We start from the raw sequence: 6,694 nt of genomic DNA, 5'->3' as shown, positions 1-6,694 counted from the left end.
AGGAAGCTTGTAACTAAATTCCAATGCAACAGCTGTATCCGTAATGGGCATAATCATGTTATTCGCTCCGCGGAACGAATTGGAATGTATTCTACGTACTTAATTGTAGCATTTATTCCGTAACTATGAATGCATGATTTTTGCTTTTATAAACGGAATAAATAGCATGATTATAAAAAGTCAATAGTTAACACGCATAAACCAAGCATGTCAAACGGATATGCTCCGCGGAGCGAATAACATGATTATGTCCCGTAATGAAACTAAATGTGTCGACACGACACAAATGCCCCCGCCTGCAGTAAAGTGAAATGTCGGAAAATCCATCAAAGTAGAGCACTGAATGTGGTATTCAGGGGCACAACTCCATAAAAAATCAACGAACCGGAACAAAACTCAAAATCAATCTGTAACTTATCAATATACACCTGCATACAAAAAATCAATTCATATCTCAAGGCGTTTTGGAAAAAAAAAGTCTGGAAAACTGGTCCTAACATTAATTTTTTATCTTAAAGGGGCACAACACCATCAAAAATCAACGAACCGAAATCAAACTCAAATTCAATCTGTAACTCATCAACATAAATCTGTATATAAAAAATTATTTCGATGTCTCGAGAGATTTAGAAAAAAGTCCGGAAAACTGGTCGTAACAGTATTTTTTTTTAAATTAAAGGTGCACAACTCCATCAAAAATCAACGAACTGGAACAAAACTCTAACACATCATCAATATACATCTGCATACAAAGAATCAGTTTAATATCTCAAGGTGTTTAGAAACAAGTCTGGAAAACTGGTCCTAACAGTAAGTTTTTCTAAGTTAAAGGGGCACAACTCCATCAAAAATCAACTAACCGGAACAAAACTCAAACTAGATCTGTGACTCATCAATATACACCTGCATACCAAAAATCAATATATCAAGGCGTTTATCCAAAAGGCCGGAAAACTTGATGTTGCGGAAGGACGGACAAGGGTAAAACTATATGCCCCGACCACTTTGTGGCGGGAGCATAAAAAGGTTAGGAAAACTGTTTGACCTATTTTTAGCCCGAAAGTAGGTCAAGGACGGACCAATGTAGCTGAAATGCAAATTGAACTTGTAGTCCTCCAAGAGGAAGCCTGTGATTAAATTTTAGGGCTATATCTGTATCCATACTGAAAAAAAGTCCGGAAAACTGCTTGACCTACTTTTAACCCTTATGTAGGTCATGGACGGACAAACCAATCCAGCTTCAAAGCAAACTGAACTTGTTTTCCTCCGAGAGGAAGCTTATGACTAAATTTCAGGGCAATATCTGTATCCGTAACGAAATGAGTGGAAGACTGTTTGACCTACTTATAGCCCTTAAGTATGTCAAGGTGCACCCTTGAGGGAGAAATTGTAACCAAATTTCTAGGCCGTACAGCCCCGTGGGGATCCGGATTAGAATAGGTCCTCAGTACCCTTTACTTGTCGTACGAGGCGACTAAATGGACGCTCCTTCGGATGAGACCGAAAAAACCGAGATCCCGTGTCACAGCAGGCGTGGCACGACAAAGATCCCTCCCTGCTCAAAGGCCGTAAGCGCCGAGCATAGGCCTAAATTTCGTAGTCCTTCACCGGCAATGGTGACATCTCCATATGGGTGAAATTATTCTCGAGTGGGACGCAAAACAATAATCAATCAAAGCCGTACATGCATCCGTTAAAGAAAAAAAGTCCGCAAAACCTGACCTTGTACGGACGGATGGACAGCCAGCCGTAAAGGCAGAGCCATATCATATGACGACATAAAATAAAGGCGTTCGCTTGAGGTACCTACTATATTTAGAAAAATACCTGTTTGAAATCGTTTTGAATACCCTGTGTGTGATATCAATTCAGATTGCATTATATGGTACAAGACTACTTACATGTATGTATACGGATTTAAATATTGTCGATTTGAACATAATATTTTATTGTATAGATAGTTAGATAGATAGATACAAAAGGATGAAAACTTGCGGCTTTTGAGTACAACTGCACACGATGCTGCAGCTTAGTATTTACTGGTTGAATACTGATCCCATTGGTGCAAACATATTACACATCTATTACCAAACCCTATCCAGTTGAGAAATAAATGTGTTAATTCAAATTTTGAAAGGGTTTTTTTTTTTTAGCCTTACAAAAAGAACTGGAACGGGGAAATATTATCCCTAAGTATTTAAATTATTTCTTATTTTTAATACCACAGTTATTATAATAAAACACCTTTTTGGCAGAGGGCCTTTAAAAAAACTAAAATCTTTGTCTTACTGACATTACATGTAGCATTAAATTTTCATTCTAGATCGAACGTACAGAGTGTTAATAAACACCTTTATATCTTGATATGAAGGGTTTTAAATCTGTTTGCATTGGACTTGAAATTTGATCCGGACCTTCCACTACCTACGTTGTATATCGTTTACATTTGTATATGTCACCTATATAACACACCTTGTCTATATTATCTCCGTACAGGAAGGATCTGCTCAAGGTAAATCAAATTTACTCAATTTTCAATTTGATTGTCTTCAGTTAATCAGGATAACGAAGGACACAGTTTAAATGTATGATGAGTTTATATGTGAATGACATCTTAGATTTTAACTTCAATCTGCTCGATCGATATAGTGAAATGGGAACTTACACATTTAGATTTCGTCAGATAATCATAGAGCGTGTCTGGACACAATTCGGGATGTTTTTTTTCGAAACGAGGATTTGACAATCGCACAGTGATTTATATCATTATAAACTCTGGTTTTGTTACCAGTACTAGTGGTCTACAGCTGCGCTTTGATATACAGGTATGTATAATGACAATATCTTTATTCTCTTAAACTGAATTACAGTGTAGAGAAATAAACAAAGTGAACGTAATATACATGTACATGCAAGGCGTGGGTACCAAAAATAGAATACAATGTTTTCAGTGGGTGGGTTGATTAATCTGGAGAACATACTCCCTCAGAAATGATTTTGATAAATTTACTTCTGTTTTGTGTATTATTTAATATTTTAATATATGTACAGAGAATATCTTACTTCCATTACAAATATAGAGGGTCAGTTGGTAGATTCAGAATATCTTCATACAGACTAACCCTTGCCCCTGTGGTGATAGATTCGAAATAACAAAGGTGAATTTTACATGCTCAATATAGAATATAGATCTTCTTCTTCCAATAGGCTTAACCTGGATACCACCTCTGGTGTATTGTCGCAGATGAAATCGTAACAAGACACCTGATCCCACTTCTAGCCTCTGGTATGTCTAGGGGTCTATGTTTGCCCTAATATCGGCTGAGAACAATAAAGTACATTGCTCAACTAATTCATTTGCATGTTATAAATGAAATTACATATTTGGATCCATAATAAATTCTAAAACCTAAAATCACAGTGGAACTGTAACATTTTAAAATTAGTTTTAAATGGGCCACTCGCGATCGTTAGAATGTTGAAGTACAGAATCGATTTTATTTCTACTTGTTGGGACAAAATTACATTGAACGAGAAGTCATTGCACAATGCATGGTTAAAATTAAAGTAAACAAAGGAGAGAGAGAGAGAGAGAGAGAGAGAGAGAGAGAGAGAGAGAGAGAGAGCGCAAAAACAACGTAAGACAAATTATCAGGAAGGAGTCTGCCTAGGGAGTTCAAAATTCAACATCTTCGCCATTTGAAATCCAATATAATATAATTTAAAACGCCCAAAAAGGAAAACAGTCCCCTGCATCGGCGTACCGGAACTTTTTCTTTATCAGATAAATCAGTAAATTTATTCATTTTTGAATGTACAACTTTAAATAGTTTCTCTCTTTGTTGACTATATTTGTCACATTGAATAAGGAAGTAAATTTCAACTAAATTTTTTTGTACAATGTTTGCAGATTCTTTCATTTCTAGGAAACATTGTAATATCTACCAGTTTCAATATGAAGTCTGTATGATGATATTTTACCAATAATGGTAGTAAATTAATCGTATAGATATTTAAAAATTCATTGCTGATGGAATTAACAAAATAACTAGAGCAAAGCTCGTTGCAAAGCAACGAGAGGTCTTCCGTCGGAGCTGTGTGACATAACTTTTCAGTCCCAATAATGAAGAAAAAATTACTATTTAAATTTATGAAATTTATGGCTCAGGACATACAATAAAGGTTTATAGCTGTTACCAATATTTTTTGTCATACAACAAAATTATGATAGCATAATATTCAGACTGAAGAGAATAATTCATCGAGTTTAATTATTCATACATACAAATCAAATAAATTGCTCCCAAATCTTGAATATTTTATTAAACTTTAATATCTATCTGCGTAAATACATGTAGGTATATTATGTTCACAGTGCGCACAGAAGTCGCGTATGAATTTCACACCAGGGGCACGTGCCGAAGTTACATAATTTGGACCAGGAGTTCTGAATCAATGTTTAATCAAAGTCATTGTTTTTAAACAATAAAACAACAAATCATTTGAAATGACACTGGTCGACCATGGGTTTCTCAATATTCTATACGCATGTTTAGATTTGGTTTAATCATGATTATAAACTATTGATTTCAAAACATGTTCAGAAATAATTCGTTATGTTTGTAAAATGTATCCATTTTCTTTTTCAAAACGAAGAATTTTAGTAAAGCTTGTGTGTTCAGTTAAAGTAGTGTGAAATCACAGATCGCTAGTCCAGCAGCGATGAATCTCCGATATTAAACACACATTCAATTAAACATGATTGAGAAACGAACTGTATATTAAATTGCAGATTTTAAAATTGATGCCTGACTTAATGCTCTAGAGTTTTGAATTTAAAACAAATCAAACGTAAGACCAGGGACGTATAAACAAGTATATACATCCCCGGAAAGGGCATACTATAAAACCTGGCCTGGCCCCATTGGCCTGGCCTGGCCTCAAAATTGGCCTGGCCCCAATTTTGGCCTTTAATTATGCTCCATCCCAAATTTTGGCCTGGCCTCAAAAGTTGGCCTGGCCTCAAATTTGGCCTCTAAAATAATTTTTGGCCTCAACTAAAAAATATTTTTTAATTCAAAATTTCGATTGAATTCATTGATTTTATTATTGGTTTTAGTTTTTCAAAGTCATAGCACATAAATGATATGTTTCTGTTGTTTTCTAAATGTGCACTTTAAAATAATCATGAACTACCAACATGCGATCTGATTGATTTTGTCGAATATCTATTGATCAGTTTATAGAAACATTTTACTAGGCAGAGCGAGGCCCATTGAAGGTTGTCCAAAAGAGAGACTAATAAATCGCAGAACAACAAACAGAAGCTCGTGTACAAATAAGAGCGCCTCGGACTGTTACATATTGCAAGCATTTGTTGAAGGGGAGGATGTTGGTATGCAAGACATTTTTAGCAAAACTAAGTTAGACCAAGACATACCCAACTCGCCCAGTGTAGATTCCACTCCTTGTGTTCAGTCTTCCGTATTAATACACAAATTAAACGAGAGAATTACTAAGCTTGAGGAAATTTTGGGTAAGAAAAATGAAAATGAGAAAAATATGTCGGATAAGATTAACTCTCTAGAAAGGAGAATAGAATCTATTAGACTTGAAAGTGTGAAAAATCAAGAGGAATTGGCACCAAAGGTGAGTCGCATTGGTGAACAATACCGAGTTGAGACAACAAAGATAAAGAATCTTGAAACAGAAACAGAAAGCATCACTACAAACCACAAACGACTAGAGGAACGTGTGAAACAAATACAAAGTTCGGTTAGCGGCGTTCAAAAATCGATAACCAAAATCAATGACAAAATTAACTCGAAAGTACAAAACCAGACCCCATTAAACTCAGAAAAAAGGGTATTTGAGGAAACTAGTGTACCCTTGGTGAACCTCATACATGGGAACAGTCAACCCGAAAAACAACCAGACCGTGACGGGGGACACAGAGATCAACCCAAGAAAGCAGTGACATACAGGGGAACATCAACAGAACCTGAAAACCCACTTTCTAAGTTCACAGGGAAGGAGCTGGGCCGTACGGAGCAAGAAACCCGATCGAACACGGCCAAGTTGAGTAAGACACAGTACAGTGTTGAAGCGAACTCAGAAACGTACAGCAATAATGAGGGCGTTTTATCCCGATCTGACAATCGAGAGTACACAGAGGACGTATCGGAACCTGATATTTTTGAAGGTGTGACCTACAAACGTAAGGCCCGTTATTATGTAGCAGGAATTAGTTCTCGATCTACGCGAACGGGACTGATGAACTATGTATCAAGAAAGGGGGTTAAGATCACTCATTTTGTCCTGTTTAAACCAAGATATCCAGGGGCCCGCTTGACAGCCAAAATTAACATATCACCAGGGGATTCAGAGATATTGGAATCGAGGAGCTTCTGGCCCGAGGGAGTGAGTTGTCGAAAATGGTTAAATCAGAGAGCGTGGCAGGAGAAGATCGAAAGACAAAACCAGAATGAAGATGATGAGGAGCAGGAAAATGATGGAGAAGAATATTAAGGCTTACAACGACTCAACTGAAACAAAAAATATGATCAATAGTATATGTTTGTATCTATTTTTTGTGTTATTGTTTATGTGTATGCAGCTAAAATTAATGACATGGAATGCACGAGGGCTAATGTCCTCAACTATGTGCTTAGCAAACCTGTTACGTGAGTATGAT

General features: G+C 36.4%; 1 long non-coding RNA gene across 1 annotated transcript; it reads left to right on the top strand.

Moving 5' to 3' along the window:
- Positions 1-2,490: 2,490 nt before the first annotated feature.
- Positions 2,491-3,626, top strand: LOC130049145 (uncharacterized). The gene is made up of 2 exons (XR_008797656.1): positions 2,491-2,825; positions 3,208-3,626. It is a non-coding gene; the product is annotated as an uncharacterized LOC130049145 (long non-coding RNA).
- The last annotated feature ends 3,068 nt before the right edge of the window (positions 3,627-6,694 follow it).

The sequence above is a fragment of the Ostrea edulis genome, chromosome 1 (assembly GCF_947568905.1).
Source record: "Ostrea edulis chromosome 1, xbOstEdul1.1, whole genome shotgun sequence".
Lineage (NCBI taxonomy): Eukaryota > Metazoa > Mollusca > Bivalvia > Ostreida > Ostreidae > Ostrea > Ostrea edulis.
The sequence above is the reverse complement of the archived record's forward strand: the minus strand, read 5'-3'. Positions and strand labels throughout refer to the sequence as shown.